The sequence below is a fragment of the Cavia porcellus genome, unplaced genomic scaffold (genome assembly GCF_034190915.1).
Source record: "Cavia porcellus strain 051 isolate PalLab524CR breed Dunkin Hartley unplaced genomic scaffold, mCavPor4.1 scaffold_18, whole genome shotgun sequence".
Classification (NCBI taxonomy): domain Eukaryota; kingdom Metazoa; phylum Chordata; class Mammalia; order Rodentia; family Caviidae; genus Cavia; species Cavia porcellus.
The window spans coordinates 30,429,293-30,452,636 of NW_026947501.1; the positions used below are offsets into that span (position 1 = coordinate 30,429,293).

Sequence of the window (23,344 nt, forward strand, 5' to 3'; positions counted from 1 at the left end):
TAATTCAATTCACACAGAAGGTCACAATAAACTGAAGGGCAGACTGCACTCTAGGATAAACTGCAGCAATCTAGGACTTTGATTTCATTGTATCCAATCCAAATTCCCTACAAACTGCTTTCTCTGGTTGTCACTCATGTTACAACTGTGTCAACATTCAATTTACAAGTAGTTAGGAAGTAAGCTATTTAGATGTCAGGCCTCCAAAATACCTAACTGCATGTGTTCTCAAAGAAGAAAATATGAACAACTAGTTGACAATTTTGAAATTATGCTCACACTGACGACTGCTTTTTTAATGGTCTGCACGATATATAGGGCTAATAACTTTGTTAAGCATTGATTCTTAGCAGTGAAAGATTTTCTCAGATCTGAGCCTACAGTTTTTCTCCTTAAGTTAAAATGAGGAAAAAGCTATCTTATCAAAGTAATAACTAGAAGAGTTAAGCAAAATAGAACCCTGATTTATAATGATGTGATTTATAATCATGAAGGTATACATACACGTACAACACATAAACATTGGAGAACTTCCAAAATAGTGTATTTTGTGAGTGAATATTTCCTTGGAGGTGAGAGGGAGAGACCAATTGATATTTTTTACAGTATCTCAGAAACAAAGTACCTTCCCTGTGGTAATACAGGAAGAATGTTTGTCTACTTAATTTAGAGTGTGCTTTCAGTATTTCTTTTATCAATAATTTTATTTGGATATATTTTTTGTAATAGCCTTCTCTTAAAATGCCATAAGAAGGGTAGATGATTCAATGGTATATTTAAGACACTAAAGTAAGTTGAATTCCTTTACCTTTGTTATATTTGCATAATTGAGATATTATAATGCCTAGGGAAAGATAGAATTGATTTTGTTGTACAAGAAAGGTAATAAATTCATATTTAAACCAATAGCGTAGCTTCAAGCTATCATATCTTTTATTTAATTTATGATGAATGTTAAAATAAATTTTAAAAAAGCCACACAGTAGCTATGGAATTTTCTGGGGAAGAAAAATGTCTAACCAGTGAACCAATCTGAAATAGAATGAACCTTAAAGAGAAATATCTACAGTAGACATTAATCACTTACAGTAGAAATTAATCATACAGTAAAAGTTAATGACAGTGCACTTGACCTATTTCTGAATAACATACATTTTAGTTGACTAACCAGGTGTAGCTATCTTTTTAATAGCTTAATAGTTCACACAATGTAAACTAGAAAAGTATCTTCGCAGGCTCTATCTGTAATTCTCATCTGATTTCAACTTTATCTAAGAAACTTACCATAATTGATTGAAAAATAAATACAAATTCTACATTCTCCCCTGAACAATTAAAAAAAAAAAATTCTACTCTGTCTTGCCAAATGACCCGTGAACCATTAAAAGAAGTCATATTTAAAATGACCCAATGTTCTTTAATTTTTAATGTAGAAATTGCATTAGTTAAGAATATTTCTAACAAGTAGAAAAGAGAAGAGAAAGAATAAATAATCAACAAACTACTGTCTGATCCTGAAAAATTTCTCGTTCAGATTTAGTAATACTTACATGTTTTAGGAATACTTGTATCTCGTATGGCCTTAACTGATATAACACTTTAAAAACAAAAGTAATTCTCACCGAATTGAATGCAGATTATAACCATTAGTTATATACATACACCTCTTAATTCTTGAGGAATTTCTCTGATTTAATTTTCCATAGCTTTTCTCCCTCTTCATCTGCAGAGGGCAAAACAGCAAGATAACTAAGAGCTGAGCAGTACTTTGCTATTTGAAAATGTGGGGGAGGAAGAGATGAATTCAGACAATTTCCCCTCTTCTGTGATTCCAGCTCTTTAAGTGACTGCTTTTCAATTTCTTTATCTTGTGTCAACACGCTATAAAATTGCTGTGAAGTAATACATCATTTTCTTAGTTGACAAATCAAAAATAGTTCACGTAAAGAATGCAGAGAAAACTGAATTTTCATATTACTTCACTTGCTATTTCTTTTTTCCTTCATGCTGATAGCATCAAAGGCAAAGCCAACACATCAGCAAGTTCCTGACACCATGATTGGCTGACACGAGAAAAACTTGTTGGTGAACAAATCTAAAAAACTTTTATTTATTTATTTTTTCAATTTTCAGTCATGACCTAGTAACATGGGGAACCCAAAGAATATCTGAGGGATATATACAGGAATGCTATCTAGGGATTCCTACCTTGGAACATAAAGCTGATAAAGACAGGATGTGGCAAGAAAAATGGAATGACAGTATCTGTGCTGTTATAAAAGCTGTTCCCTGTCACACAGATAAAAGATGTCTAATAGAGAAAAAAAAAAAAAAAAAAAAAAAAAAGGAAGGAGAGATAATAAAAAAAAAATGTGAGAAATACGATGGTTACAGAATGTTTATTTCAGAAAAATCTTAGGATGTCTTTGTGGGTTGCATCTGAAGTGTTCTCCAAAAGATCCAAGTGGTAACACATGCTCCCACGGGAGGTCCTATTGGAAAATGGCAGAAGCTTTAAAATAAGTGGGTCAGTGAGAGGTCTTCAGGGAACTGCTAACTTACCTCTGGGAAGGACAACTGGGTGTCAGCTTTTTCTCTCTCCCTGTCTTCATCTTTTTCTCTTTCTTTCTTTCTTTCTTTCTTTCTTTCTTTCTTTCTTTCTTTCTCTGTCTCAATTTCTGGCCATAAGGTAAGTGATAATACTTTATCATTTTCTCCATAACATAAAATGCTGCCTAGTCACATGTTTCAAAGCAATACAAGGTAGACTGGAACATTTGAAACCATAAACAAAAATAAATCTTTTCTTTTTAAGTATTTTTTGTTTTTAATCCTCTGTTATTTGGTTTAGCAACAGAAGTCTGACCAACGTAAGTGTGTAATTGGCCTAAGGAGAGTGAATTTGTGTAGAACTTCCAGTCCTCAAATACTTTTTTCTCTTTCGTCTCCTTCTGTAAAAATATACAGTTTACCCTGCATATTCTCATGCATCCTATTACTTTATGCACTTACAGAGTTCAGGATTGTACAATAAGAAGCCCGTTGTTTATTGAGATCTGTTTAAATGTTTTAACAACTAGGTGTGCAGATGAAAAATCACAGTGGGGGTTAGAGAGAGAGGAAAGATAAGCAAACGTCAGTGGAGTTAATGGGAAAATTTAGTGTTCTGATTGAATCAAACACTCATTGGCTGTTTTAGCAAAAGGCTAAAAAGGTTGGAAAGAAAACATTGTATTTCAGTTAGATATTTATGTGGTCCACAATATACTCTTCTAGAACATCTGATTCTGATTCCAGAGCAGTCAGTGTACAGCTACGAGAAGTAATTCTTATCTATACATAATAAACAATTTGCCAGAGGTAACATTGGCTGTCCCACCTTCTTTTTGTTGAAACAACCCAGTTTTTGTAATTTCATTCCACTGGTCTTTTACATTATGTAAATATGTGCTTCTTTGGCTTCTTTTTTAAATCAATTATACCATCTACTTGCTACCCTCATTACAAATTTTTAAAACAATCCTCAACACATGTTCACTTTCATCTGTATGAAATGAGTGGTTTTATCATTTAAAAATATTGTTCTTTAACAGGATTAATATGTATAACAGTAATAAGAACCTTGCCTGGCCTAAGGAGAGAGGAAAGAATGCTACTCTTGTTGCGATTCTTATGGGAAAGCATTCTTGATTCTAAGTACTTGGCTACAATCATGATTAAAACTGTGGAAGGTCAGAGTGCAATAGGAGAATCAAGTAAATAAACAGTTTCCAGTGCAATGTGTTAAGAAATGTAATTGAGGTAAGTACTAGGTCTTCTGCAAACTGCCTCTAGGTCAAGAGAATAATGTGTGGGGAACAACATTGGAGAGTGTGGTTAGAAAAGGAATTATCCAATCACATTATTTGCCCTCACTATCGCTGATGAATAACTATAATCAGATATTGTAATTTTTAAAACAATCAGGCCTGAAACAAGTGAATAGACTCTCTTTCACTCAATCAGAACAAAAATAAGCTTGAACACAAGGTGATGCTTACTATTGCTAGGAAATCAGCGAAGACACAAGGTATAATACTCTCTACCTAACCCATGGGGATTGAGCAGTGGTTGATATTAATCATAGCCAACAAAAAATGAGAGTGATAGTTTCAAAATAAATGCAAGAAAGTTCACAAAGCAAGGTTTAGTTACTCAAGTTTTGATGCTGATTTTTAAAGTTTATCACGTAATAGAAAAGTAGTAATATAATCTTGTAGCAATATGTGTCTTTGTTCAAGGTCCTTTCATATTTATTTATTCTACCAATGGAAACTCAGAAATGAGATCTTGAAAATTTATTTGGGGAAGGGAATATTAAGAGTTTTATAGTTAAAGAATCAAAAACAAAGTGGACAATGAAACGTATGCTAATAATTTGAAATATTTTCACATTTATAGGATTATTTCTAAAATAATTTCTATATGCTATTATATTATATTCTATATGCTATTTTTATATGCTTTATGGATCTAATCACTATTTAAAGGGAGGTTTCATTTTTTTACATTTTACAGATGAGAAAGTTAAGTCTTAGAGAAATGTAATAAAAAACCTTTCATCTGCTTTTTAGTTAAATTATTTATTTATTTTGCAGAGTTAAATATTTAGTACTTGACTCCCTGCCTTTCTACATGCAGTGCTATTTTCCTCCTACAAGTTAATTCTCAGGAAAAAAAAAAAAAAAATATATATATATATATATATATATATATATATATATATATATAGTGGCGCTGTGATTCTCTGAGCAGATGTGACAGGTAAGAATCAGGAAGCTCGTGAACCTAGCAGATTTATATCTTTGAGGTTAGAATGAGGTGCAAAGGCTTTGATGCTAAACTTCATTTTCTTTATATGCCAGGAGAATTACAGAAAGACTGATGGCCAAAGGGCCAATTAGACCAAAGGAGGAAGTAAACTTACTGTCCTGCCTCTTTTAATCCTGTACTATGGTAGGTGGGAATTCTAAAAGTGAATTATGGAAACTACAATGGTTTATACTAGTGCTATTATATTCACTTTAAGATTTGCCATCTTAAAGAAATGCACTGCATATTTTAACAAAAGGCACAAGATGTTGATATAATTTTTAAAAGTATAATGATCCAGGAAAGCCATACAGATCACCACATTGTACAGTCGCATCTATCTATGATTGACAGGTGCCAGGACTCACAATGGAAACCTAAAACCAGATTATACTGAACCTAATTATATGCAAGCTATATGCAACCACTAAGAAACCTCAATGGTCAATCTGATAACTAATATGGATCCTAAATATCTAAGGGCAAGAAGACTAGAGACTACCAGTATCTTGGGAAAATGGATGATATACATTGTGGGTAGGCAGAAATGAGATAAGATAAAACTTCATCCTGCTGCAAAGAATGTGATTCAATTTAAAACTAAAAAAATTGTTTACTACTATAATTCTTCATGTACTGTTTTGGGACCATAGTTGACCATAGATAACTGAATCCACAGAAAGTGAAACTACAGATAAAAGAGGAGCACCCTGATTTTATTAGTTGCAAAAGTGCTACTACTCAGTGAAAAACAGTAGATTGTAAACATGGTTCTTGATTATCTTTTTCCATAGGATGCAGACTTTTAATCTGTTCTTGAATTTAGTTTGGGTCATTGGTCTTACAGGCTGCATAGCCACACTACTGACTAATTAAAAACTCAGAACTACACAGATTATGTCAGGTTATGTCCATCACAGGCACCCATCCATGCAAACAAAGGTCTTCCTTGCAGCCTGTCACTCAAACATTGCATCTCAACTACAGCGAATAGCCATCCAGAGATTGTAAGTTTTATTATTCACCTCACAGCAAAATATGCACGAGCAATGATGAAAGGTGTTATAAACCACAAGGGAAAGCAAGGAAAAGGTGATCAAGTAGTTTAAATTTACCTCTGAGGACTTCCCTTTCATTTCGTGGGCCATTTTGATTGTTTAGTAGTCTCATGTTTTCAGCATCAATCTCTGCTACAGAACAATCATTTCCCTTCTTCTAAGACTAATCAGCCACAAAGAATAACTCCAAACTACAAGTGATATAATAGGTCATCTTTAGGAGGCTTCTGCCTTGCTTAAATATTAGTAAGAAATTTCAAAAACTAATGAGACTGTTTTTCTGTAATATTATGTTTTGAAATAATTAGAGTTTGTTGGCTTTTATTCAGGGAGACTAGAAAGCTTCAGTATCAGTCATGACATTTTCTTCTTTCCTGCCATTCTTCATCGTTGAATATAATTTGTGGTCAGATTAACCCCGCTGCGGGAGGGGTTTCCATCTGGACGACCACAGTCTACATTTCTGCAGCTCATGCATGAAAGTTCTGAAGAGATAAAAGTCACAGTGAGCAGAGATATGACTTTTTACAATCTTATTCTTTTTTTCCCTATGTTTTTTGATGGAGAGCAAACAAAATCTCTTATTCTAAGATAATGCCAAACTCTCTTCTCTTTAGTTCTTGGTCGCTGTCTCTTTCACTTCTAGATAGCTTGGTTGGCTTTCCTTTGTACCCTCTAAGATCAAAACCTTCCTCCCTGCACGAGCAGCCCTGAGATAGCTCTGCTGGAAGGAACAGAACAGGTATTCCCTCTGACTAATTCATTTTCCTTGACTCTTCATTTTGTCTTTTGCAGGAAATCTTTGCTTGCATCTCATAATTTGCCATACTGTTAGAAACACCAAAACAATTGTTCTAGAGTTAAAGAAGCACTGAAGGGTGAATTTAGTTCACTGGACTTCTATTCCGGTACTAGGATTGAAGAAACAAAAATCATAACTAAGCAATACTGGCTCTGCCTCATATTTCATAGTGTGATTACTCAGGTTTGTACTTGCAGGGATTTCCTGGGTTGCTTGCACTTCTGAAGTCTACTTTCTGGTTTTGAACGAAGAATAAAGATTCTAAGAGCTCTCTTCACTGAAGCAGAAAGTCTCCCCACTCTTTATTATTATTTTGACAATGCTGGAAGACATCATCTATTTAAAGAAACAAAGTCCCTTGTTCTGATTTATCCACATTCATTTGTAGATATGTAAGTGTGTTTCGCTGATAATTTGGTATATAAATCCCATATACAATTATCAGATGAATTGTTGGAGAAATTAAAGAAGGGAAATGAGAACATCATATGGATACTGAGATATTTAAAAACAAAACAAAACAAAGGACTTAGGTACTTAAGGAACAAATGAAAGATCTTTAGCTCAGCACAAATGATCATACACTGATTCCTGTGCTCTCATAGGAGAACACAATAGGATAAGAGAAAAATACCGAATGCTGCTGAATTGCACACAAAGCTACACTGAGCTAGGAGGACCAGCTAAAGACACAATTTCAGTGCCTAATATGTTTTCATATGGAAAAATGTCATAATGCAAATTGTTGACAGAATCAAGCCAGTAGAGCTGCACATTCTGCAGACACACATCAGATAGGCACTGCAAGCTTCAGAGTTATACTTATTTATTTTGCCAACAATGTTTGTCATAAGAAATCAAGTCAAAACATTGTAATAAGCCAGTTTCCAATGTGAAATAGACTTGCAAACCCCAGAGAATTCTTGAGGAAAAGCATAAAACACACAAAACAAAACTTAACTAGTTTATCCTATCACCCACTCGTATTTCTATATCAGATCTGGGTCATAAATTTTATTACTTTTCAGTTTTCTCCATTATATTGTTCTATTTTAGAAAGAAAGTCAGCTCCTGTTTATCTAAGCATACAAACCTGAAGGCAGGCAGAATACCTAAAATATAAATGCTCATATTTAGAAAAATGGAATTTTTCCTATTATTAACAAAGGAGATCTTGCAAAGTAAGAAAAAATCATATGAATAGTTTTTGATATATATATATATATATATATATATATATATATATAATATTTCCTAGTGTTAAAATATCAATTAAATCAACTTAAAACAATTCAAATAAACATATCAACAAAACCTCTCAATATAATCAAAGCATGTCATAGAATCTCTTTTAAACATTTTATTAAATGCTAACTCCCAGGACTGAATGATTTATTCAAATAGAGCAAAGTAATTAGAGAATAAGTGAAGTTTTTTTGGCAAAATTCCATACAAACTGTCTGTTAGGAATCATGGAATTTCCAAACATAACAATCAAAGATATACGCATATGTGCATAGTCACTTGTGTATTTGTGTGTAGGTATCCAGTCCTATCACTCAAATTATTTTATGCTAAGTCTTCTGGTAAATACCAGAGAGAAAAGCATTCCAAGCATGTGCAGCTGCTTTATGAGTAATAATGTTGCTGATGCTAAAGATCAGTCATCTGCTAACGAGGTATTTGATGAAGACCCTCTTCAGAATTATGCAGATCAAAAATGTCAAAAAATAAAGCAATTAACAAGTGCTAGTGAAAATGAAACAAGTAGGAATTGAGACTCCATTATGCTGAATATGTTTTTACTTGCTTTGCAACAAATTGCATTTTGCCATCTCATTTGTGGTCAACATCTGAACATCAAGAAGCTGCACCATACTTCCTCTGAGAAGTCTCTGGTTGTTAACTTAGAACATTTTTATATTCCCTATACTCTTTATAACTTTTGGGATGATTATTAAGGTAGAGACCAGGAGAAGGAAAAGAGGTCATAGTAGAGGAATTGTCAGCAGTTCAGGCATTTGGGGTCTTTGGAAAGAATCTTCCACTTTATTATAAAGTGGCACAGTTTGATAATTGATATAAGTAAATTTATAATCATCACACTAAGATCTAGGAGAGGAGAACTGATTCGGGATTTTTTGTAGATCTCTAATAAACAACCACATTACTACAAGTCTGTAAAAAAATCACTAACAAAAATGCATATCAGTATCCTTTGCATTGACCATGCCAAAAGAACAAAGTTCCTGTTCTTGAGTAGTGATCTCTCTGAGCCAAAGTTGGGATTTACACTGAAGTTTCAGGAAGGCCCACCAGAGACTAAACATTATAAGAGGCTTCTGGCTCTCTCCTGAGCAGCATCCTCTGTGAAGTTAGGCAGATCTGGTTTTCTGGGATGACTGATGATGCCAGAGGTGCATTCAATTCAAGGTAAGCAGAGACCACTATGCAAGCTTGTGCCTTACTCACTCAGACTGACTGAATTTCCTGGTTATTTGTTATACTCAGATGAGAAGAGATGCATCCTTATATTAGAGGGATATGATATCATCCTTATATCACACATCTTTTTAGTACTAGTGTAATAAGAAAGAAAATCTCAGAAGGAGGAAAGTAAGTGACAGGAAAAAACAAACAAACCAACACAATATAGAAATGCTGCCAAAATACTAGTCGTTGGCTTTACCAGGTATTTTATTTATTCTAAATACTATTTTACAATTTTGAATTTTTTTCTTATTTTTGAAGCAGTTATTACTATGGTACTGTAATATTTCCCCTTATGTCTCTTTTTATGTAATATACTTAAATTTATTAATTATAGAAAATTTGTTTCCATGTTCTTAACTAGACACTCATACTGTGTTCAAGGATGGATAATTTTTTATCTTTTTTCAGAGTGAAAAGTTGAAATTGTTTTTCTCCATTCTCATTTTCTTCTTTCCTCCTTTTTTCTCTGGCTCATTTCCTTTCCTCTCTCCCTTCTTTTTTACCTTGTTTCTCCGCCTTCTATTTCTTTCCTTATTCTAGAAGATGTTGTCTCACGCTGGCATTATCAGTATCAGCCAATTACAATCAGCATTGTGATTGGCTAATTCTTTATGATGGCTGCTATTGTGTGTTTTGTTGGAAGTTTAGCAGCTTCATGGCCTCTACCGACTGATGGCAGAAGCATCCATACTCCAGCTACAAAATTCCAACTACTCCCCGGCATTACCAGATGTTCCCCTAGAATGGCAAAACTGTCCTCAGATGAATACCACAATAAAAGAAGAGCGAAAGTTTAAATGTTAAACTTAAATATAGCTTATAGAGGTTGATAAAAGGATATCTTATTATTCTAAGGGAGAGTTTGATTTCACTAAAAGTCATGAAACAGAACACCAAGTATGATAGAAAAAGTGGTAAACATTTAAATTTAAAAATAAGCAAAAAGAAATGTAACCCTGAATAGATATTGCTCAAAACTTACAAGTGGGCAACAGTTATATAAACAAACATCAAAAGCCAATACTTTTCAGAGAAATGTAAATTAAAATTATAGTAAGGTGCTGCCTCCTATTTGTTGAAAGTTATGCTCAAGAAAAGTTTTAGAAAGCTTTTGGGAGAGAAAAGTCGCCCACTGTGTGTGGGAATATCAATTACTGTAGCCAGTATGGAACATAGTTTGAAATTTCCTCAAAAATTAAAATATAGGTACCCTGAAATACAGATATAACATTACCGGGTACAAACAAAGGATGTGAAATCTGTGAAAAGTTTTCTAATACTATATGCAGAAAAGAGCTAAGATACCAGGCATAATTATTCTTCCTTAAGAAATATCTGCTTATAATTTTGAAGCTTGGCTAAAATCTGCACAGTTGTATGTCAAGAATGTTTCTTCAAACATAACTGGTAAGAGTGGTCCATTGATTGGAATGAGCACAGATAATGGAAGCCCCATCTTGGGTGTGGATGGCACCAATCAAAGGCTTATAGTTTGGATCAAATAAGAGAGCAATGGAAGGCAGGCTCATTGCAGCTTAGCTTGATGCATGCTGCTGCCTCCTGCCTGCGTTGCCATGGACTGTTTCTCCTTTTTCATGTCCATGTGTCACACCACCCTGCCTTGGAGCCAGTTGATTACCAGCTAAATCTGCTACAAACTGTGAACTGAAATATTTTTTTTTCTCTTTTAACTTGTGCGTATCATGTCTTGCCCTAATATTGAGTAAAGTTACTAAAACAGAGACACATCTAGATAAAAGCCATAACCCAAGACATGATATGCTTGGGGAATGTTATTTATCCTATCACCATTTAAAATAAAACTATGATATTAATACAAAAACAGACGATTGGAAGCAAAATACAAAATCTGGAAACAAATTTAAACACATCAAACAACCGAGCATTTTATTTTATGATGCTGATAATTCAAATGTGTGGGAAAGGACTTTATTTAACAAATGTTTTAGATACTTAGAAGAAAAAAAAAATTAGAAGCTACCGAAAGCTGTGAATGAAATAACATCTTCAGCATTTTTAACTAGATGCATATATGAAAAATAAAAAAAGATACTAAAGGACAAAACAACTGAACATTTATATAAATTTGGAATAATGAATGATGCTTTAAAGTGACTTTAAGATGGAAGTGAACAAGAACATTAACCGTGAATATATTTTAAAATTTAAACTTCTAGATAATGACAAACTACTAAAATATTCAAAATAAAAGAAAAATTGCCAATTGCTAACATAATTGTATTATTACAAAATGTCAATTTTTTGTACTTCTTTTTTTTTTTTTTTTTTTTGTCTTTTTCATTTTTATCCGTACCAGGGACCGAACTCACGGCTGCCTGCTTGCAAGGCAGGTGCTTATGCTGCTGAGCTAAACCCCCAGCCCCAATTTTTTGTACTTCTATATATAATATTTAGGAAAGGTATATACCACAAAAATGTGCAACAACATGAGAATGTAATTTTATTTTATTTTTTTCACAGTACTTGGCATTTCTTACAGGTGAAGGGGGGATGGTCGCTGGTCCAGAGGTGGCAGCATTGTGGTGCGGTGCACACTGAGCACAGGCTCATGGTACCCTGGGCGCGGCTACGTGAGACTGGAGCCACAGCGCCTCCTGGTGGCCGCACTTCCTGCATGGGTGGTCCTAGGTCCGTGGAGCACATCAGCGATTAACTGGGTTAGTTAGTTCACTTTGCGTGCGTGATTTTATTGACTTAGATGCAGCAGTTGTTGGCTTCCTGTTCGTAATCACAGTTCTAGCATGTGTACAGCCCCATACAGTTCTCCTTGTCCTCTCTGAGGTACAGCACGTTGTTACATTCCTGGCAGAATCCAATACCTGAGAAGCCTGGCTCTTAGGTCCCATCTGGTTCCATAGCTACCAGGGCCCTCTAGGCCTTCTGTGCTTGCTCGGCTGTGCTGCACAGTGTCAAGAATAGATGCTGTGCAAAAATGGAGCAGAGCTGCACACCTGTTCTGGCTCCCAGCAGCCTTGTGTGTCTGGTCCTTCTGCGCCGAGCTTTGACCTCAATCTCTTGATAACCTAACAGTGTTTGTTTCCAATTTCTGAAACTCACCTCTCCAGTTTGCAGGATGATGGATCTAGTCTAAGAGGCAGGAATATTATGTACAAAGTAATCCATGAGGCGCTAAACGCAAATAGAAGAAGCCATTTAAAACAGCCTCGGGCAATTCCTGAGAATCTATTTTATAAATAGCATGGACAACTACTTATGTAATTTGACAACATAAAAATGCATTGATAAATAAGTATAATTGTAAATATAACAAATTTCAAAAAATCATCCAAGAAGACAGTTAAAAAATATATCCATGAATGCACAGGGCATTTTATGTATTAAATGTAGGCAACTCTCTACACTCATGAGATTGTAAACTGAAACAAGTCTACCTACAATACGGAATTAAAGACTCAACGATGTGGAAATTTTATTGCAAGGAATTGAGTAAAACAAAATGCTTGGTACCACTTGGCTATGGATTTGGCATGCATTTTGTATGACTATCATACTTTCAAGTTTTCCATGGTTTGCAATTTATTCTCATATGTTGTCTTTACTGTGAAGACAAATATATATATGAAGGAATGGGAAAATTAATAAAGAAAGTGACAGAAATCATCCAAAGCTGCATCAATACAAATTAGGGGACCTTTCTGTTTGTCTGTCTGTCTGTCTTTCTCTTTCTTTACTATTTTTAAAAATGCAAAAAATGCTGTTGGTATTATTCTGGCTCACAGTTTTGTCTTCCAGAAAAGTAAATACAAGTATTTTAGAACCTATTTCCAAATTCCGAGGATTGATGCCAGGGATCTGGAAGGTGCTGTCTCTTGTTTGATAATGTAGATCCCGCATAGCCAGGCCCTGTCCTGGATCACGTTGTGAGGAAATCCACACACAATGCAAACTGCTGAGAATTCTCTGGTGGAATGCTTTTTTAGTTCAACTCAATATAGATTGCAATCTTTTTTAAAGATGTTTTTCTCCATTTCTTTTCCACTTTCACAGAGAGCGTAAAGAATTCAAATTATATAATATCTCTGTCCTCTACGCCAGCTGTGTTTTGTGTTTTAGTCAGACGTTTCAAGTGATTTTCAAACAGCTGGGTTTTTCAAACATATTTTTCATCCAATTATCTTTCCCCATGATCTTCAAAGCTATTTCAAATGATTTCCCCCCAATTCAATACACATGTTTATAGTAAAAATGAATTGGAAAATAGAAAATGAAATGAAGGACAGTCAGGAGTCAGCTATAATTGTACAGACCGATGATAAATAATACATTTTTAACTGTTGGTCAGTTTCATATACACACTCACACAAATAAATTTCAATTGTTCCTGCTCTCTTGTAGCGCCTGGATCTTATGGCATGCTTCATGGTTCCAGCTGTGTTTAGTATTCTCCTTAGTGTGAATGTCAGTGTGACAGTCCATTGTCACAAGCCTACCCCGACTTGCTCCTTGCCAATACCCTTTATGGGTTATGTTAGCTCCTTTCCTCCGCTGGTAAGACCTCAAATTACAGACTCACCAATGAATTTTCCTTTTCTAATTCATGTTCAATCATGGGAAAATCTTAATAACTTCAAAAGTAGTACATGAATACCTTTTTAAAGTCCCATAACCTGCACATCCTTCTGTCTTGCACTGCCAACCCCCTAGCCAAGCAATCATTATTGCCTTTTTATTTTTCTGCCTATGAGAATACATTTTGACTGTTCCCACCTCCACCATTGGTCAAATACTAATCAGGCCCATACTTCTCTGCTTAGAACCCCTCCCACCTTTCCATCTCTCTGAAGATGAGAACACATGGTTAGCTCCTGAGCACCTGGAAGATGGGCTTCTGCTGCCTTTGAGCTGCTCTCTCTCCTCCCCTCTTTAATTGGCTCCAGTCCCAGATGCCTCAAGACCCTTAAACATGCCAGGTTTACTGCTGAGGGACTTTGTGCTTTCTGTTTGCTCTGTTAGAAGGCATTTTCCTGTCACCTCTGCAGCTCAAGTCATACACATTTCTTACTTCATTCACATCCTATCCAAATATCACCAAGTTCCTTGACCAAACTATTTTTTTTAAAAAATCACCCATGATCTTCTGCTTTCTGTTTAGTATTTCTCATATTTTATCATGTTTTTCTATCACAAATACCGTGTAAGCCAAGGGGGAAACAAATGGAGAGAAAACAGGTCAAAAGGTAGCACAAGCCAGTCTTTCAGGTTCTCCTAAGCTAACCGAGTGTTTTGGATTTCATTCTCAGTGTGATATAATGTCAGTGGTTACTAAGCAGAAAAGTACATGGGCTAATTCATATTTGACCAAGTGTGGGGATGGGCGTACAATAGAAGAAGTTTACTCTCTCATTTCACTACAATGCAAGCTGAATGAAGATAGACACATAGTTAGTTTTTATTCATAACTGCATTCCTACACCTTGAAATTGTGTGTCTCGTCAATAGATTTAGCCCTTTTCTTTCAAATGGAATATTTTGAGTTTATCTCTGCTAAGGAGTAAATTTCTTTCTTGATGAAATATTCAGGTAAATTCTGAAAAATACATTACACTATTTAAATGACCTGAGCAGCCTACGAGACTATCCTAATACCAACTCTCTTTAATCATGCTTCAACCTAATGCTTCTTAGAAAAAACTGTTTTCCTATAGTTCTATTAACACGGAATTTTATCATTTTTTAACATTTTCTATTTGATTATGAGAATATCTATGCATTTTAGTTAGTACTGATAAAACTTATTTGAGATTATTTATGTCAATAGCTTGTTGCATCGTGCATTATCAATACAGTTTAGTAATTTAAGGTGAAATTCCAAACATGCTGTTTTGGCAAGTCTTTATATATATATATATATATATATCTTAAATATAAACAAACAAACAAATAAAAACTTTAGCCTGTAATATGGTGAAAATTAACTTCATTTCCTAGTTTCTTTTTTTTTCACTAAAATATTAAATCTCTTGCTTCAATAGGATTATTTCTTCCTAATAAAAATAATGCTTTGAGATCAATGCATAAGCCACAAAAATGACAGATGAGGTCTGAATGTGTTTTCAGAAGAAAACAAAATCAAGAAGCTTAGTTGTAGATTTTTCTCAACATTACACACCCCTTCTTATGATTTACATGTACTTTATTTTAAGAAACTCTATTCTTATTTAACTTAATAGTATATATTATAATAACTTGCCAAAATATTAGTAGTGAGATCCACTGAAACTGAATCAGACTATACTTGCAAATGATTCATTTGCAATAAACATGAACATAGAAGGCTCTTTTAATCCAGAGAAAGCCTTCCTCCTCTATCCTCCTGTCTTATTTTGAAGTATCAGATCCTCAAGTGCCAGAGTCATTTCTTTTTGTTAAAGCTTTGCTCCATATGCTGATTGCTAGTCTACTAAACATACCATTCTTAACATTTTGTTGGCATCCAATAGATATAACTGAAATGTGTATCAACCAGAGAAAAATGAAAGCAAACATTAGAGGTTGAAAGATCCAAAACAGAAGACTAAACATTTGGGAGACAGGCAGGTAGCTCAAACAACATGGAGAAAGAATCTTGCAAATCCAGAAAGCAGAAAACAGTCAATGCCGATCTGCAGAGCGGAAAGCAGGTCACCCAAAGACTCAGAGGAAGCAGCCAGGACTCTGTCCTATCTTCTCCTCCTGCCATTGGTAGCTTGCATAAGGCCAATCCTCTCAAGAAATAATCCACTCTTGCTTGGATTTTAGGTTCAGGTGTCTGTCTTTGCTTCTGCCACGTATTTGTCTAGGAGGTGAATGTGTTTATGAAGAGTCGACGGATCGCTATGAGGCAGATGTTAACAGTGGCAGAACTGTAGTAGTCATGTGTATGATCTGTGAACTTTTCCCAAGAAGGGACTTAGCCTTGCTCTATTAAATAGTTGTGCATGAAATTCTAATATTCTCCCTTCACTTGTCCTGGACAGGCAGCCAATCAGGACCCACAATCTCAAAGGCTGAAAGCAAATGTTCACATGATTGGTGGATACTAAGTGGCAGGAATGCAAGATGGGAAGAAAAAATGATACTGCATTTCCTAACTCTTTGGTTTCACTAACTGTTTTGTTTACAGGAAATTTACTGTATTTTTCTTACATTAATCTTCCATTTTCCTTACTCCCATTATTTGTATTTCAAATACTGAGCTTATTTTTCTTGTGACAGTAAAACATTAAAATAATTTATTCTTTTTGGATGAATGGAGTTAGTTGAAACTCATAAAGCACTAAGAAAAAGTTTATACAGTAACTGCATAATGAATACAACTAGCAGAAGACTTTGAAGCCTGGAAGACAATGAAACAATGTAGGCTTCCTCCCACATCATATATCTAATCCAATTTCAGAGCTAAGATCCATTCTAGTCACTTAAATGCCACATAAACTTCTTTGACATTTAATTATATTATGTATACGACCGGTACTATAGATGAACTGACAAAATGAAGAGTTCATTGAGTGTTTTTCTGGCTGCTAACCAATGAAATGCTCTCTGAGAAGGGATGCTGGTTAACACATGCTTATAGGTCTAGGAACTCTGGCAGTAAATTCTCCCCTCTTTAGGGACTATTAGGAAGCTCTGAGAGTGACAGCTTGCTAAACTGTGGTTTAAACTGACTGAGAATACTTGTTAGGATTGAAATAAGATTTAATAGGCTCAGCATGAGCTTGATAAGACTCTGCACTACCAAGAGACATTTAATTCTGTGTAATTATTGGCTTTAGGTTATAGATGGGTCACCTCCAGACCCAATGCTTTCCAGAGATTATTGCATTGAAGTTGCTTTGCAATAATGTCCTTTTTGTGCCTGGACTGAAGATCAGATAAGTATTTAATCTCAAATGGAAGCGACACTGAATTTTTACATTAAAATTCAGTTTTCAAAGGTCAAATTTAGAAAAAGTTTGCATATTGTGTTTTGCTAAAACCATTATTCTGATCCACTAGAGGAAGGATGTGTCTCCATATTTTATCTGGAAAGGTGTATACAGGAAATCATCCCACTGGAGAATTGTTTATAGGACAATTTTTCTTTACTTAAATCATCATGAGCAGCATAATCTTGCTTCTTTCTGTCAGACAAAAGCCATCTCTTGTCCGTTGTCTCCTCAGATGTCTTTTATCAGTGCTGGGCTTGCTTGACTTTGTCTTATGTCAGAGAAATATGAAAGCCCAAACCTGCAGACAATTTCATGAGTGGAAGTCCTCACGCTATAGAGGAAAAAATATCTGTTCCTCCTGTCTCATAATCTATTTTCTAGTAAATTTTATTTAAAATTATAAATCATACAATTTAGATGCAAATTTATTTTACTTAAATAGTAAAAGAAATCATTATCCTGGCAGGAAATAAAATGATGGATTAAAGTTAATTTTGGTTTCCTTCTCTCCTTTCTTTCTTTCTTTCTTTCTTTCTTTCTTTCTTTCTTTCTTTCTTTCTTTCTTTCTTTCTTTCTTTCTTCTTCATTATACCTGGAAAACTAAGAGGCCAGATTCTTTTGAACCTGAGGCTGTTCCACCTCCCCATAGAGCCTCCTGGGGGCAAACCCTTTAACACACATGCTTTGGGGAATATTTCACAGCATTATGACACTGAAATGCTTTCAAAATTCTAGTTAGGTATGTTGCACCATAACTTACATTAACATTTGTATGGTTTTTTGGTCATGAATCTGCTGAAAATTATGAGTTCTGGTAAAGTATTATTTTCACCAAATATATAAAGGTTCACATTATTAGCATGATGGACTGCTCATGTTTAAATTGATCACCTGCCTGAGGTGGCAATGGTTAGTTTTATCTACTATTTGTTTATCTTTCTTCCTTTTCTCTCTTCTTCTCTTCATGAAATGTCTCTTATGCATAGTTCACAAGTTAAAAAGCAGAGTTGTGTGCAAGCAGTTTGAGGTTCAAATGTTTACATTTTGGGATATTTTTTAAACTGGAAAGACTTCTGGTCTCTTCATTTCTTAATTTACTCAATTATTTATCTGTATTAATATAAACTCATTGGTATTTATTTGGTATTTACCTTTCAATGTAACACTGCGGTATTGATTTGGATATTATATTTGTGTCATAAATTGTTTCAGATTTGGCTACTAAGAATCTTTCAGGTAATTCTTTATATACTTTTCACATGGATATTTACTCTGGGGTAACTTTAAAATAGCAATACTGAAAATGTTCAAAGACTGATCAACCTTTATCTGTGTAATTAGGAGTCATCTGGTCAAAGGCAAAGGTATGTCGTAGTGAAGAGAATGTTTCTCAAATCCTATTCTGCTTACGTCAGAAAAATCAAAATTTAATGTCCTCTAATTGCTGCTGATAGAGGAGATAACATTCATACCAAATATCTAATTGTTTCATACATTTCTTTACCAGTAATAAGAATACTAAGTATATAAGAGAATATTCTTTTACCAAGTGTAAGAGCAATTACAAACTCCAATATGTGAGAGATTTTAGGCTTTTTAAAAACATGCATTTACCATGCAAATAAATAAAACCTAGGCAAATAGTAAAACAACCTCTGATGTGCAGTTTCTGATTCATATTTGAATTCTCTTGCATAGATGTCACCAGGTACATGACTACCATGGTATGAGACAGGGGGCAGTGGAATTGCAAAGGGGTCAAACGTGTCTTTGAAGGCTTTGTTCTTTTCTGCTTCTTTTTCCTTCTGTTTCAGCAGAAGTGTCAGCCCAGAGCACTAAGTGACTTGACCCCTCATGTCATGGGGAAGAGCAACTGGTGCACCAAGTAGTGGTGAGCCACAGGGTATCACCTAAAGCTTGGACCTGTTTCTTAATGTAATTCCACTTGACAGACAGTTATAGAGCATCAATGCTACTGTAGTTATAGGTGCAATGGAGATCAGCACACTCTAGGAGAGGCAGATAATTTAAATTTTCATGATTTGGTAACAGTAGAGTAGTATTGAACATATAACTTCATAAGGTTTTATTTTTACCAGATTTACTTATGATATTTAATAAGGCCCCATGGAGGACAATGCTTGTGTCAAATTATTCATTGTAGAGTTTCAGTTTTGACACATAGAAAATTATTTATTGGTGTGAGTTTCTCCCCTCTTTATAACTTCACATATCTTTTGAATAAATTGTAGCAGTAGTTTTTCAGGGCAGTTGTAGGCATGATGAAAAATCAGAGGTAGAGATATTTCCCATCCAAGACCTGCCCAAAAATAAAGGCAACCTGCTTCAATCGCAAACTCATATCTTTTGATCCAGTAATTCTGGATCAAATCAATTAATCCTATTTAACTATCTTTATATTTCCCAAACTACAAATGTAAAGAATGTTTTATACGAGCAAAAGATATCAGACAGCCTGTATCTTCACAAAAGAAATTGTGCTAAATAAACTATAGTATGTTCATAAATGGATTAAAATGGGCTTTTTAAAATTAGATAATTTTCTTAGTGCTATCTCACAGAAAATATCCAAAATATTATATTTGTGTGCAAAGAACTGAATCATTTGCCAAACACACAGTTTCAGTACACTACATTTTGTATAAGAACATTGGAAAAATAAGAAGGGGTGCACTTGGATTTGCCTGGATCCCAGAAGGGTCCATAAAATAACTGTTTGCCATGGTTGATGGAGCAGGGATATATGCAGGCGTGGAGACTGGGGGGAAATGAACGTGAGTAGGTAACAGGCTCTTTGAGCCTACTTTTTCTTTTTTCTTTTTTTAAACTTTCTGCTTTTTTGAAACACCACAATATTTACTTAAGTAAATAAAGCAATTAATAAAATTAAAAGCTCTTTTTAAATGACTCTTCAAGAAGGACTACAGATAATGTGTCTAACCTGAAACTTAAATTTAGATCAATTGTATGAAACCAATACATGTCTTTTACTTAAAAGACACAGAGGGGTAACTCAAGTAATTTAAATAACCATTGACTATGTTTCCCATGTCACAGGGAAAGGTCTGACCCTGGGCCTGCCAGAAACAAGGAACTCAAATTTAATGAGAATTTCCTGTACCTATCCTTTAGCAGCTTGACATTTTGTTTTGTTTTGTTTTGTTTTTTTTCAAGATCTTAAGCCTTGAAATGTGGCTGATGCTATCTAAAATGGTGATATAATTAGTTGCTAGCTTAATTTATATTACTTAATAACTGTAATGGCTGAAAACATGATCTTGTGTGCATTAGAAATAGAATGTTTACTGTAGAAATAACAATAAGGGTTGTTATTATTAAGGTATTTATTTGAATGAGCTCTTCTGAAGACTACCAAAAGTTTGATGTCAATAAATGTAGTTGGTATTGGGCAAAAATCATAAACAGCTTACTGAATGGAAGCATTACAGCTTTCAGGATAAAATGACTTTCCAGGAATATGTCATAAGATAACCATGAATCAGAGATGAATAGAATAAAACAAAACGATATGGAATAGAACATTATAGAATATTAACAGAGGAATGAACTCTTACATTTTGGATATTTTAGCCTCTAGCATTAACTGTTGTGACTATTCTGAAAACTTCTGAAGTTGATTATATTATTTCTTTCCTGCCTTCTTTCTTTGAAAAATCTGTTTCAATTTTACTTTCTTTCTTTACAGTTACTATTATTATTATTAATTGTTTTCAACTCTCAAGGTGGTCATTAGAATTCCTTAGACCCACATCTTTATTTAATCCTCCCAGGATAATGGGCACAACACTAGAGATTAAGGGCACATTTCAGCACTATGTCCTCCACATTGTCCTTTATCTGTCTCCAGGTGATGTTGATGGCATCAGAAAGTGTTCAGAAACATGGCCATTTAGCACTGTAGTGGCATGTTTCACTATGGGCTCCACAGAGGTGTCTGCTGCGTAATTACCACTGTCTGAACACAATGTCCTCAAGCTAGCTACAGATCAGTCATATCCAAGCAGTGTCAAAGAAAACATTACTCACATTGATCTATTATGACGAATCATAGTCTGTAGGAGTAGAATCCAGAAGATACATTTAAAAAGACCTTGACATAACTCCAATGGTGAGTATAGATTCTTAGTAATCATCCCCTAGGTAGCTCTGAATTTTCAGCTGATAGATGCTCTGTAGAGTAACATAAACTACAACTGGTGGCCCAGATCAGAAAGTTCCCCCCATCCTGTCACATCTTGTTCCTTCTCCTTCCACGTGATTTCCTTCAGCTTTTCTTAACTCTGGTTTACTGAAGGGTGGTAAGTTTTTTAGGGACATTAACCTTCTTTCATGTAAAAGCCAAGTAACAAACAGAAATAACTTTACAGGTTTGAAAGTAAAGTGCAGTCCACAGAAGCAAGCACACAGTCTTTAAATATGTCCTGTGTGATCAGGTTAAACTAATCATTCTAAAAAATCCTAAAAGCATGGTGTTTATGATAAGAGCATGTCTAAGGGTCAAAAGAAAGTTTTAGAAGGAAATTGGCCTTGTTGTCTAAATAGTGAGTTAATTTTACCCTAGAGGAAGGAAAACAGAAACGTGGATAGAAAGAACAGCTCAAAAGCAGTGGTGTTGCCAGGAGGAGGAGTGGTAGTTTCTACCCTGCCTGAACTATCATCAATGATTTGCTAATTCACTGTATTATATAATGAGAAATGATGTGTCACAGTGACATGAGACCAGGTTAGAAATCTGAATCAGTTTTTGCTGAGCCAGAGATTAAATCTCTGTGTTAACTGACATGATTATTACACAAATAAAAGAAAAAAAAAAGGAATAAGGCAATGCAAAGTGAAATGGGTCTTAAGATATAGGACACAGAGAAATGAACTAGCATTTTTGAATTATGAGGGCTAGAACAAAGTGAAGTTTACTTTGTTTACTTCTAATGATACTTCTACTCGTTAATGACAAGTATTGTCCCAGGAAATTTATCTAACTTCACACAACTTTATTACTTTACTAGTAGTAAGGCTGCATTCCAGAATCCCATTCTTGACTCTGGAACAGTAGTAATTGCAGCAGATGATGAGGCTGTCCCGACACTGTGATTGTACAAGTCCTGCCACTGTCTTGGAAAACTTACTTTAATTACAATATCATTTTAAAGAAAAAAAAAAAAAAAAAAAAACCTAAAATGTGTTTAAATGTTTAAATGCTCTTTAAACAAGAAATGTTTTTAATGATCCTATGACATGTGTGTTAATGAGTCTCGTCTGCAGAGTAACATCTTGCTTCAAATATGCAGATTTGGTTTCTTTCATGTGAAAAGGCTGCTTTCCTTCTCTAAGGGAAAAAAAAAAAAGTGGTAGTTGTTACCACACTGTATACCATCATTCATAAAGCATATTTTGCTGGACATAACACCGAGGAGCTTCTCGCTCTCTTTACCAAAATTAATAAAAATCCTTCGCAAGTTTAAAGAGCTGACATGGAAGTAGGGAAACCAATTTTCACCTTATAGTGAAGAAAAAACAAAACAAAACACTCCCCCCCCCAAAAAAAAACCCCATAAAAACTGCATCATACTTTGAAATACACATTTAAGCTGGTGAATTATTTATTCTTCCACTTGTTCTTTTTAGAAATAAGAATAAGGTACATATTGTTTAACTTCAATGGTTTCTTTCATCAAACTTTCCAAAACATGGTGCTTTAATGATTTGGGGCGTTTCTTTAGTGGGTCAATCACATGAGGGAATTTACTTGATGAAAAATAATTTTATGAAGTAGTATCATCACTTGAAATGTCCATTTTTTAGAAATAAGTAGAAAAAATAATACAGGAAAAGTGTCTTTCCTTACCTATACAGCATACCAGTGAATCCCATTACTAAACATGATATCTGAACAAAATAGAGTCTCAATTCCTTAGCTAGGGTTAACTAGTATGAAGATAAGAAAGTAGTTTACTAAAGGGTAGGAGATTTAGCTTGTGGCTAAGCGCCTGCCTGGCAAGTGAGAGTTACTGAGTTCGATCCCTGGTCGCAAAAGAAGAGAAAAAAAAAAAAAAATTGAAAGGGAATAGTGAGCAGTTGTCTCTTTGTAACTTTCATAAATAAAATAGAGATGCTTTCTCACTTCA

General features: G+C 34.6%; 1 protein-coding gene and 1 pseudogene across 3 annotated transcripts in view; both read right to left on the minus strand.

The window, feature by feature from the left end:
* Lrrtm4 (leucine rich repeat transmembrane neuronal 4) overlaps positions 1–23,344 on the minus strand; it is a 653,653-nt gene that overhangs the window by 30,082 nt on the left and 600,227 nt on the right. The window lies entirely within an intron of this gene.
* On the minus strand, positions 11,674–12,328 carry LOC106027500 (DNA-directed RNA polymerase II subunit RPB9-like; annotated as a pseudogene).